General features: G+C 45.8%; 1 protein-coding gene across 2 annotated transcripts in view; it reads left to right on the forward strand.

The window, feature by feature from the left end:
• Nucleotides 1-634: 634 nt before the first annotated feature.
• The window catches only part of LOC137088920 (tensin-3-like), a 53860-nt gene continuing 40990 nt past the window's right edge, over nt 635-13504 (forward strand). For both annotated transcript variants that reach the window (XM_067452298.1, XM_067452299.1), the window contains exon 1: nt 635-876. The gene's annotated coding sequence lies outside the window, so the exon portion shown is untranslated. The remainder of the gene's footprint in view (nt 877-13504) is intronic.

Consider the following 13504-nt stretch of genomic DNA (forward strand, 5'->3'; position numbering starts at 1 on the left):
AAAACAATATACATATTCACAAAAAATGATTCATGTTGTTATACTATATATATATATATATATATATATATATATATATATATATATATATATATATATATATATATATATATACATTTTAAACATTTTATGTTGTTATTATTTTTGGTATATATTTTATTAGTTATTAGTTAGTTTCCTATTAGTTACAATGTGTAAAATTTTAAAGAAATATTTAAAACAAAAACAAACAAACAAAATTGTACTTTATATTGTACTTTTGGTTTCCTGTTAGATTCATCTTAGTTTTAATGTTTTGCTGAAAGATGACAGATTTTGTGAGATTGTTCCTTGTTGAATGCTGAATGATGTGACAATGAGAGCTTGTGTGTTTCTAAGCACATTATATTGATGGTTCAGTGAGTTTGTGTTTGTCTTGAATATCTCATTCCAGCGATCTGTGTGTGTGTGTGTGTGTGTGTGTGTGTGTGTGTGTGTGTGTGTGTGTGTGTGTGTGTGTGTGTGTGTGTGTGTGTGTGTGTGTGTGTGTGTGTTTGTGTGGAGGAATCTGCTGGTATTGTTGAAGTCCCTTCCCCCATCCTCATGTGTGTGTGTGTTTGAGGGAGGGAGGGAGGCTCATGGGAACAGCCAGAGAACAGCAGTGGAGGGAGAACGAGAGCGGAGGGAGGATCCGTCTTTCTTTTCACTAACTCTGAATCTGAGTTGAAAAGAGACTAATGAGAAAGCAATGAGCTCCTCAGAGATCCTGGACTAAAGTTTGAGTCTTTTTCCTGCAGCCTGCAGCAGATTTACAACTAAACTATGACACCGTGAAGTGACTTACCTCTCCCTCTCATCTCACGAACACAAGACCAACTAACTCTCCAGCCAGTTAAGGTAAGTAGGAGCTCTCTCTCTCTCTCTCTCTGTGTGTGTGTTCTCATGAATCAGTCTTCACACTGCATGTTTTTTTTATTGATTCTGGTGACAGCTCTATTGAATGATCTGTGTCTGCTCAGATGTGTGTGTGTGTGTGTTGCTGTAGTAGCAGTTTTCACACAGCTTTCTCTTCCAGAGCTTCATGGGTTTCTCACTTATGTCTCATTCAAGTATCAGAGGGTTTCCCCCCTAAAATCCCAAGACACAAATGAGTCAGTAGTGTCCCAACTAACAAAAATATATTCTAAGAATGTTTTGCTAACATTGCCATTAAGTTATGAAAACTTATTTCATATTTTTTTAAATGTTTAAAACGTGTTTTTTTATTGGTTATGTGAAAGTTAAGGAAACATTCCATTGTATCATTCTTCAAACATTATGGGAACGTTACATTTGAAGGTTCTCTGAATGTTCTGAAAATTAGTATCACTAAAAACATTAGGGCAACATCCCTGAAACATTTCAGAAAAAGCAATCCAATGATGTAAATCATTCGCTTGTGCTTATGTTTTGAGAACATCATTAAAGATCAGATAACACTGAAAAAAGATTATATTAACATTACAGGAAGAACGTTTGTTCATAACTTTGAGAGAACTCTGACAGAACGTTAGCTAATATAAGAGTTCTGATTGAGATCTTGCTGAATCTGAGCACAGTGTGTTTGTTTGGAGACTCTCTAGGAGGCAAGCTTCTGTTAGTCAGGAGCATCTTCTGAGACACTCGCAGAAGTCTCTGTTGACGCTCACTTAATCTCTCTGCTGTACAGGAGGAATAATGGAGGCTTGGTTGTTGATGTGTGTGTCTGAAGTGTCTGCTGTTCTCAGGGTTGGGCATTTAATGACAAGTGCTGCGTGAAGCTTTACTCCAGGAATGTTCAGTGTCTCCACCCATCCACACACACACACACACACACACCCTTCCCTGCCATCACAGCCACTTTCATTGATAATTCTCACTGCAAGATCCTCAGTTTGACCCAAGAAGAATTGGCTCTGTTGAGTCTTTGTGTTGCAGTAATAAATCACACATAAACGAGGAACACATGTACACCAATACAGCGAGACGGAGAGGAACGCTTCAGACAAAAGCCAGACAGATGAACTGCAGCGGATGTGAAAGAAAGAGTTTGTCGCAGAGAACAAAGGGTTAAAGAGCTCTTGAGATGTGGCGATTTACCAGCAGGATGGTTTCCTCTCATGCTCTGTGTCTGAGAGGCTTCAGAGACGGAACTCCATGTGTTCAGACTCAGTCATTAAACTTGGATTGAATATCTGCAACTTCACTATGGGAAGCAAAAAGAAAAAAAGTGACCAATGAATTCATATTTACACACTTGCCTCATCTGTGCTCTATCAGTGATGTTCTACAAAATGAATCTGATCAATGAATGAAGCTTTGATTAAGCGTTTGTTTGTCTCCTTCAGCCCATAAGCCCAATGAAAGACATCAAACAGTTATGATATGCTCATTCATATTAAGAAGCAAAGTTAAAATTATTCAGTTATTCTACAAACACTTTCAGTGTCAGTCCCTAAAACAAAAAAATGGTCCACACTGGCCAACATTGAGAATAATCATAAATGTTTCTTGAGCATCAAATCATCATATTAGAATGATTTCTGAAGGATCATGTGACACTGAAGACTGAAGTAATGAGGCTAAAAATTCAGCTGTGATCACAGGAATAAATTACTCTTTACTATATATTCACATAGAAAACAACTGTTAAACAATGGAATAAATTTTTACTATTTTTTTTTTTGATCAGCCTTGGTGAGCAGAAGACACTTCATGCAGTTTAAAATCTTACTGACCTCGAACTGTTGACCACTAGTGTGTGTTCAGGTGTCTGTCGGATGTAAACACAATGTGTGTGTGTGTTTTTGTGACATATGAGGACACGAATGTGTATAATGACTTGTGTATGACATACGTATTACAAGGAGAGGGTGTAATATGAGGACATTGGCCATGTCCCCACTTTTCAAAATGCTTATAAATCATACAGGATGAGTTTTTTTTTAGAGTGTAAAAATGCAGAATGTTTCCTGTGATGGGTAGGTTTAGGGGTAGGGGCAGTGTAAGATAGAAGCACAAGATAGAAGGGATAGAAAATACGGTTTGTACAGTATAAAAACCATTACGCCTATGGAATGTCCCCATATGTCACAAAAACAAACGTGTGTGTGTGTGTGTGTGACCTGTCCTTTCAGCTGCTTAAGGTGTGGGATGGTGGTGAGCTGTCAATCACAAGTTGTTGTATGTGATCTGGCCATCTGCTCCTCTGCTGTTTCTTATGAATATAAATCTTGTCTGAAGCATCCAGGTGTGTTTGCGTCATGCCGTCCTCTTTTCTTTATGGTTTTACCATGATCTTTTTTGACGTCCCAGCTAACAAAAATACATTCCAGGAAAAATTGTATTAAGTTATGAAAACGTTATTTGTGTATGTTCTCTGAACTTTCAAAACGTCCACTTTTTAAAGGTTTTAAAAATGTGGGTGTTTTTTTTTGTTTTTGTTTTTGTTATGTAAACGTGGTAACGTTACTTTTGAATGTTCTTTGAATGCTTTGAAACCATAGTAACATTAAACAAAATTACATTAATGTCTGAATAAAACATTCCATAAACAATATATAAATAATGTTTTTGTGCTAACATTTGAGAACATTATTAAAGACCAGATAACTTTGAACAAACGCTTGATAACTTTAAGAGAACGCTCTGGGAACGTTCCCTGCCGGCTGTGATGTTGCGGTGTTTGTCTGCTGGGTTGGACTGCTCAGTCGTGTGTGGGTTTGTTCCAGTCCTGTGCGTTTCATCTTGCTGTAGGCTACAGAAACCTGATCCAACAGCAGCTTGTTTTTACAGGCCCGGATCTCCGCCACACGTGGTCTGCTGTTTCTCGTGCCTGCAGGAGGTGAATCTCTTCCTGAGGCCGACACACCTTCATCGAGGCATGTGCGGCTCATGGCAGGCCTGCGGAGGCATGTCTGAGGCTGCGTCACAGAACACACTCAGATCAGACCGCTCAGATCAATGAAACAACACAGTCAATGTGCATTTGGTTCAGGAAAATTACTGAAGCACATTAGCAGAAGTGTTATGCTGAAAACAGTCCTTCAGATAAGTCAGTCTTCCTTTATGCGATCATCTGTGTCATATACAAACTGCAGGACATCAGGCTGCCGATCAGGTGATAATCTTGGGCTTTCAGATCAAAAAGATCAGCTTTAGTCTCCTCAAGGCACACATATTTTCAAGGCAAAGTTCTTATTCGTTCTTCTCTTAGGATTAAAAAGGAGTTTGAAATACTTTTGCATTGTGATTTACGGCATCCACATTTAGATAAACATAATAATACTGTATGTGCTGCATGGTTTCCTCTCAATGACAAAATAAACACAATAAAAAAGCTAGCGGTGAGAAAAAAGCCGTTCAGAAAGCATCTGATCACAGTGATGTCACGTCACGTTCATTTATACAGCACTTTAGACAATAGATCACTTTAACACTGCAGCTTTACAGTATTAAACATGATCAACAGTGTCAGTTAGAATCACAGCTTCAGTTTCTGCTGTAAAGCGGCTCTCAGTGTGTTACCCCGCATCTGAACAGAAGAAATGAGCCAGAGGAGATTTATGCCGCCTACACGTGCTATGGGAAATTTGATAATTCCCACTTCTGAATTCATTATTACGAGCTCATCCAATTCAACTTTTGAAATGGGAGGGCGTTCATGTGCAATTTTTACCTAGGAAACTCATATTTACGATAATTCCGACAGCATGTGAATGAGGCATTACTTCTGAAATAAGGTGGAGCCTCAGAGCCACACCCACCTATTACATCATCTCCTCAGTTCAGTGGTGTTTAGCAGCCGGAGAGAACTTTACTGGAAAGTGTTTCAATCTCCTAACACACTTCGTTTTGTTCTGATTTTGTTTGAAATGATGTCACGGCAGTTCATTCTTTGACTTCACTTAAAGTATATCTACAGTCAGACTGTAAATGTTCTGCTGAAGGTTTTCAGGTCTTTCACACGGTCCAGTTCTGTATGAGCAGTCTGGTTTTCTCTCAGGACTTATTTTCAGTTTGATTTGTCACACCACTTATAGAAATGTTAAAGGGTTAATTCCCCCATAAATGTAAATTATGTTATTACTTACTCACCCTCATGTTGTTTCAAACCTGTAATACCCATTCACCTTCAGAACACAAATGAAGATCTTTTAAACAAATCTGAGAGATTTCTGACTGTTTACTGACAGCTACGCATTGAAACTTTAATGCTTCAGATATCATAAAACCAATACATATGAATTGAGCAATTTAGTTCAAATGAAGAGGCTTCGATAAACATTAAATCTAGGCCTTTAGTCAGACATAAATATTGATGAGTGAACATAAACAGAAGCTAAAATAACCTTGTGTTGTGCTGTGAGTGGACTCGTCTTCTGTTCTTTTGAATGATTTGTCCTACAGTGTTTGATCAAGAATTACTGGTATTCGTAAAATGTCCTGAAACTCTAGAGGTTGCAGGCTGATGGGCCTTTACATGACGTCTGCAAGCAATCTTATCATTATCGCATGACACAAGCTGATGGTCTCTGCTGATCCTGCAGCCAATGAGATGCGTTCTCAAAATTCAAATAGTCTGGTTGAGCGTTTGCTATAAGCTGGTCCTGCAGTTCCTCTAAACCCCTCAACCTCCCCAGCTCTACCCGTCTACATCTATTACCGGATTTCTGTGTGTCTGTATATTGAGCAGCAGAATATCTTATATGCTCACAGCAGCAATTCTGTCTGTCAATGAGCAGTAAACAGTCCACCAAGACCAAATACATCAACATTTCCATATTGAATAACATGCTAAAACTATTTGAGAGTTGACATAATTAGAATAAAAGTAAAGTAAGAGTATTTGTGCCTGTATGAGATGCTGTCAGGTGTCCGTCTTAGTTTTGATTTGATCACATGCTACTAACGCGAAATGCTTGTTTAAATTGCAAGGCACGGATAACGGTCTGGTGTTGTTACATTTGAATGACCTCTTGACCCCAACACACACACACACACACACACGTTTACTCAGCTATCTAAATGAGGACATTGCACAGTCTTCTGTTATCTTTATATACAACTAGTAAAATCTAACCCTAACCCATACATTAACCCACAGAAATCATGCATTTTTACAATTACTCTTTTTGTAATACTTTTGGTTTTCACTTTTGTCAATACAAAATTGTCTCCAAAATATGGTTAAGTATTGTCTGCTATCACCAGACCAAGCTCAATATTTTAAGATTGGTCTGGGGAGTCTGGTAATTGTGTTAAACCCACCAATAGCGTGCCAGGTGGATAAGCCAATCTGTGATGGGTTCCTGCAAATATTTAACAGAAGCAGGATAAATTAATGGACAGGTTTCCAGCCTGAGCTGTAGAGCGACATCAAATCCTCGGCAGATCAGGCTTGGTTTACCCAGTCTAGGTTAAGTTGGTACAAAGTGGTTTTATGTATTTGAATAACATTACAATTTTACATCAATTTGGATAACAGTTTTAACATAAATAAACTAAATCATCATCATCTAAACCTCTTGAAATTCTCATAAGAACGTCCCTGGTTACGACTGTAACCTTAGTTCCCTGAGAACAGGGAACGAGACGCTGCGTCAGCTGACGCTATGGGGGAACGCCTCCAGCGTGACCGGTGTCTGAAACGTTTATCCAATCACATCAGTCCTACTGACCGGCGACAGCCTCTGACGTCATAGACGTGCGACCAGGAAGTATAAAAGGGCGCCTTGCAAACACAACCGCATTCAATTCGTCTGAAGGGACTGTTTGCAGGCAGGCCCCGAGGCATGGCAAAAGTGACGCAGCGTCTCGTTCCCTGTTCTCAGGGAACTAAGGTTACAGTCGTAACCAGGGACGTTCCCTTTCGAAAGGGAACTCGAGCTGCGTCAGCTGACGCTATGGGGAACGATATACCCACGCCGCCATGCCGAGGGGAGTGCATGCCTACTGGCAGTGACAACTGTCAGGACAAGCAAATTCAACTGAAATGCCTGAACCACTCCCCCTCTGGTCACATTAGGCTGTCAGTGACAGCATTCCCTACGGTCATAGCCCGAGCTGTGGCCTTGGGGCACCTTCATGTACCCTACCCCGGCCGCTCAAAGGCCTGGAACCAACCTGTTCGACAGAAGGGGTTCCTTTAAGGGAATGTGGCTAGGGGACCCGAGGGCGCCCCAGCCAGTCACTATTCAGGAAGAACTTCACCGAATGCCACCAGGGAGGCTTGACCTGGCGTCACTATGCGGGACGCTTCCGTCTGCCAGCCCAGTCTGTTAACAACAGAGCCTCTGGAAACTCGCCTCTGGAGAGGCATCAAGCTGAGGGACTGCGAACTGGCAGTGTCCGCCTCAGGCCGGAACTCAGAGACGGGCTATCCTGGAGAACAGCGCTCAGCGTAATGCTTTCCCACCCTTGCTAGCGAGGGGAGTCAGCTGCTCAATCCTAGGATCTACCGAGCACATACATTACAGGGGTGCTCAGGAGGCCTGAGAAGGCCTACAGGCTGATCTCACAGGGAGGCCCCGAGGGGCCTACGACCAACTGACCAGGCCCAGGCGGCCGTAAGCTCACAGACAACCCTCCTAAGAGGGGAGCTCTTAAGCCTGCCTGGTAGGTACCATGCTGTAGGCAACCTATGCAGGTCCCTGTCCTGTAAGGACCGCATAGCAGCAGTGTAAACTCGTCGTGCTAGAGTATGCACCTGCCATCAGGTGCTGCCGGCTAGGACCGAAGCCTGACAGCAGGAACCACTAGCTGTCAGCTTGAGTTCCAGTTCTGTGTCTCCTTCCAAGGAACCCGTTCCCCCAGGGAGGCCCCGCAGGGCCTACTACCTGCCAGGCTACTCGTAGCCGGCACTTCGGCCGGGGAACGACCTCAGGGCGGCCTGGTGAGGCCTGCTACCTGATAGCAGATCATGCTAACCGCCCCGGCTAGCAACCATGCTCCCTGCTCACCTTCCGGGGAGGCCTAGTGAGGCCTAACCCCTGTCACCCAGAGGCCGAGGCCCTGGGCCACCCCCTCAGGGGAAGCCCGATGAGGCCTGCTGCAACCCAGCAGGCCCTCCGGGAGGCCTGGTGAGGCCTGCTACCTGCCATCTGGTGACTGGAGCCCGGGAGCTGTTATCCAGCGCTGGTTCCCTGGAGTACCCCCTCAGGGGAAGCCAGATGAGGCCTGCTGCATCCCAGCATGCCCTCAGGGAGGCCCCGCGAGGCCTACTACCTATCATCCAGTGACTGAAGCCCAGGAACGACCCCTTGGGGGAAGCCAGACGAGGCTTACTGTTACCACAGCAGGCCCTCAGGGAGGCCTGGTGAGGCCTACTACCTGCCGTCTCACACCTGAAGCACGGGAATACCCTCTCAAGGGAGGCCCGGCAAGGCCTGCTGCACCCCAGCAGGCCCTCAGGGAGGCCTAGGGAGGCCTACTAACTGGGCTTGTAGCCATGCCAGCGATGAATACTCGCTGGCAGGTCGGATGAATGCTGGCCGCTCCATGTCGGGCTAACCATGGCTGTCTGCTTGGCTGACGAAGCCTGTTGACGAGACAATACTGTTTGTGACAACAAAAGGGAGATTTTTTTTTTTTTTTTTTACCATCCCGCACACGGGCCCCGATGTCGTCACTCCAACTAGAAGGCCCGTCGAGGCCTCCTGTTCAGAGACTACTGCCTGGACTGTCCGGGCTGGCTGCTCACAGCTCACAGCTGGCTTCATTCGGAGGCTCACGAGGTCCTCCCTGCGAAGCCCAGTCCTCCGGCAGAACCTACAACACAGACTCTAATTGCATCGCCAGAGCGGTGTACTCAACACATTGCTCTTACAACCCCTTTAAGTAAGGGGAGTTCATTCCTTACCACACCAGCCCCGGGGAGACCGCTGCTATTTCCAGCAACCCGCAGTTTCCTCCAAGGCGTCGCCATGGTGATGCTTGGCTTCCCAGGGGAGCATCCAACGCTGGGCCCTCAAGAGGCACACAGGTTGTGCGTGTCGCTCACCCCGAGCCCTACGAAAGGTGGAGCAAAAAAACACAGGGCAAATTATTGCAATATGCGAATAATGGTTACCACAGTCCCACATCCCTTGGATGGGGTAAAAGTATTTGGCCCAGGTGACCCACAAACCTTACTTACCGCCTTACAGGCTAGGTTGCAAAACTATAATGCTCTCACCTTTTCCCATCTGTATTACCGCACCCCCGAGAGCAGACCCGGGGGCGGGCCCTGGCCAGGCGACTCTCACATGAGAGGAGGCTGAATAGGGGTTTTTATCATCCTGTAAAAACACAGCCTAAGCTAGCTGCCTGTATACCAGTCTCTGCTAAGGCTGCCACCATAGCAACTTAACGTCCCAAGCCCATATCTCGAGGGTTGGGTACACATATCTTCGTTCGTGTGTTAGCCTACTCACCCTCGCGCTTACTTACGTCCGCAGGGGTTAATGCTACAACACTTGCCCTCCGGTGGCCCGGAGGTCTTAGCCGAACCGCTAGGGACACCCACACTCGCTTAGTTTCCCTCTTGAAACATATTTCCGCGAAAATGAGCGGTAACCACTCTCAACGCACTGAGAGAACACACCAAGTAACATGTTTACTTTACTGGCTTAACGTGACGGCTACTCTCCACTAGCGAGGCTAGCTCTCACCAGCCGTCTCACGGCTTCCTTAAATAAATCGTTCCGGCCACCAAACGGGGACACCGTACAACACACCCTCGGCGGGGAGCACACAGCATTTTAAGAACATAAAACGTCCCTCATACTGAGGGCTTACCCGCTGTCCACCGGCGCGTGATGACATCCGTGCACAGGCATATACTCACAGCATCCATTGCGCGGACCCCGAGGGTTGTTTTCCGATGAGGCGTCCAACGCTGAATCTTCCTTCTCATGCCCACTCAGGGAAGCGGTCGAGTTTACTCAGACGACTCCTTTCCCACAAGGAAAACGCCACTTTTCCGCTTCTAGTGCTTATGATAACTTCTCTATAAGCTCATAAACGAAAGCACCCCAAACCTGACGGGGGCGCCTGCTCACCAGACCAGACGGGCCGTCAGAGTCTCACGTCCGCTCATCATTGGCCCCGCCCGGCCTGATGTCAAGCGCCAAGGAAAAGGGTGGAAGGAAGGGCTCACCTACTACCTCCGCTTCGCCCTCGTAGGCGGAGTTTCCCCCCGCCTACGCTGGTTCCGGTCTTCGGCACCGGCACCCTTCCTCCAGTTCCGGGTGTCCCGCCTCTTTTGCGCCCTACTCCGCCATGGAGGGGGCGCCCGAGAGGCCACGCTCGCTCGTTGGTCTTGTCTCCGGTCCTCAGACCGTGACGTACCAGGGACACCCGCCTGCCTGGGCGCGGCCCCGGACCTCAGTGGGATGCAGGTCTTAAAAGCCGCTGAGCGCGCCTTCGCCTCTCTAAACCTTCCCACCACCGCCTCGACGGAGGTGCCGAAGAGCTCAGAGGGCGAAACCGGGGCATCGAGGAGAAAGGACCTCTCTTTCCCCCCGATGTCCGCAAGGTTCAGCCACAGATGTCTCTCCGTGGCCACCATAGCCGCCATCGACCGTCCGATGGCGACTGCTGTTTGCTTGGTGGCCCGGAGAGCTAAATCCGTGGTGCGGCGGAGCTCAGCCATCGCCTCAGGGGGTAGGCCACCCTGGCGTTCCCCCTGATCGAGGTCCCTCAGCAGGTCGGCTTGGTAAGCCTGCAACACCGCCATGGTGTGCAGCGCCGCCGCCGCCTGACCTGCTGACGTGTACGCCCTGCCGTTTAACCGTGAGGTCGTTCTCAACGGCTTAGACGGCAGGGTGGGAGTTCTCAATGTCGATGCCCGGCCGGATGCGAGATAGTTCGCAAACGTCTCATCAACCGGCGGCATCGACACGTACCCCGCCTCGGCCACTCCCTCCACATCAGCGAAATTCGCCCGCCGATGGCGGAATAAGCGAGCCGAGAACGGGGTTCTCCATGCCCCCGCGATCTGCTCGTGGAGATCGGGGAGGAATGGAAGGCTCCCAAGAGCCGGGGGGTTATGGCCGGAGAGAAACCGATCGTCCAGGCGATTTGGACGAGCGGCTTCTCCCCTAGCGCGCCGCCACGGCAACTGTAGCCGCCCGGCGGCCCGCTCCATAACCTCCAACAGCTCCCCGTACACGGGGCAGGATGGCTGGGAGGGTTCGGCCTCGGCCGCTTCACCACCCTCCACTTCCATCCCTTGCTGATGTGGGAGCTCCTCGGCCGACGATAAGGAGGAGTTATCACCCAACTCCTCCTCCGGCGGCCGCCCCTCGTGATCTGGCCCTTCGCCGAGCACAACCTCCGTCTCTAGACGGCGGGCCAGATCCAGCTGGGAGCCCCAAGACATAAGTCGCCGCTCGGCCTCGGCCGAAGCGGGACCACTCCCAGCCGCTGGACCCCCTTCCCTCGAGAAGAGGGCCAGACGAGAGCGGAGCGTCTTCAGTGACAGACGCTCACAGTTCGCACAGGAGGCACTTTCCTCAAGAACCTCCCGTGCGTGCTCCTCACCCAGGCAGAACACGCAGAGTGTGTGTGTGTCCTCAGGTGTGAGGAACCTGGGACACGGGTCTGCACACTTTCTGAAGCCGTGCTTCGACTTGTGCGTGCGCTTCGACATGATGCTTTTTTTTTTTTTTGAATCAGACAAACAGTCCCTGAAGACGAATTGGATGCGGTTGTGTTTGCAAGGCGCCCTTTTATACTTCCTGGTCGCACGTCTATGACGTCAGAGGCTGTCGCCGGTCAGTAGGACTGATGTGATTGGATAAACGTTTCAGACACCGGTCACGCTGGAGGCGTTCCCCCATAGCGTCAGCTGACGCAGCTCGAGTTCCCTTTCGAAAGGGAACTTCTCGAGACATCTGACACAAATAAAGTCAATTTGATTAGAAATAAGTGAAGCTGGTAATGCTGTTTGTGGAGTCGTTTTATCCTCGTCTGCTAAGATCTTTAGAGATTTAATGTCTTATTTTATCTTCAGTTGATTTCGGCTGTGACTGGAAGTTTCTCGCTCTATTTTTCTGTTCTTGTTTATCTTTCTTTTAGTGATTCTGCTTGTTAACAGCACTTGTTCATCATTAATGCTCAATCATCACTTAATTATCTCATTAACTTCAACACTGCTTCAATGGTACTTTAATTATGTAGTCTGCCCACACATATTTATATAGGTTTCCTATTATTAACACACGGCTATTTTGAACTGTATTCGCGGATAGATTAAAAGAATCACAAATGTATCTGTTTTGTTCTATCAATCAGTCAAACGGGTTTGCAGACAGGTCTGAAATCATGATTCAATCTTTATTCAAACAGTTCACTCACACTGCAGGGGTTTCTCACGAAAAATAGAAACAGGATTCTTTATAAACCTGAAACTGAAAGATATTCTGGAAACAAAACGGGGAAATGTCTCCTATCATTTGTTATCCTACTGATTACAGAAATAATAGTGCAACGTGAATGCAATGCTTTTGGACACTTAATTACATGTTATTTACAACTAAATTAACGTGTAGATCTCATGTCATTTCAATTTAATTACTTCTGTTGTCTTGAATGTGCTGACAGGAATTTATGGTAAACTAAAATATGTTTCAATGTCAATTCTATTGAAACTTGTGTATAATGCATTTAAATACAACCCTGGTTCCAAAAAAAGTTGTATAAATTATGAATACAAAGAGAATGCAATGATGTGGAAGTTTCAAATGTCAATATTTTATTCAGAATACAACATAGATAGCATAGATAACATATCAAATGTTTAAACTTAGAAAATGTATCATTTTAAGGGGAAAATAAGTTAATTTAAAATTTCATGGCATCAACACATCTCAAAAAAATTGGGACAAGCCATGTTTACCACTGTGTGGCATCCCCTCTTCTTTTTATAACAGTCTGAGACAAGTTGCTCAAGTTTAGGAATAGGAACGTTGTCCCATTCTTGTCTAATACAGGCTTTTAGTTGCTTAACTGGATTAGGTCGTCTTTGTCGCATCTTCCTCTTTATGATGCCCCAACTGTTTTCTATGGGTGAATTTCAGTATCCGGATCTTTCTTCTACGCAGCCATGATTGTAATTGATGCAGTATGTGGTCTGGCATTGACATGTCGGAAAATGCAAGGTCTTCCTTGAAAGAGACAACGTCAGGATGGGAGCATATGTTGTTCTAGAACTTGGATATACCTTTCAGCAACCTTCAGTGCCTTTCCAGTTGTACAGGTCCTTCTAAAAAAATAGCATATTGTGATAACGTTCATTATTTTCCATAATGTAATGATAAAAAATTAAACTTTCATATATTTTAGATTCATTGCACACCAACTGAAATATTTCAGGTCTTTTATTGTTTTAATACTGATGATTTTGGCATACAGCTCATAAAAACCCAAAATTCCTATCTCACAAAATTAGCATATCATGTAAAGGTACTCTAAACAAGCTATTAACCTAATCATCTGAATCAACTAATTAACTCTAAACACCTGC

Source organism: Pseudorasbora parva, chromosome 9, assembly GCF_024679245.1.
Source record: "Pseudorasbora parva isolate DD20220531a chromosome 9, ASM2467924v1, whole genome shotgun sequence".
Classification (NCBI taxonomy): Eukaryota; Metazoa; Chordata; class Actinopteri; order Cypriniformes; family Gobionidae; genus Pseudorasbora; species Pseudorasbora parva.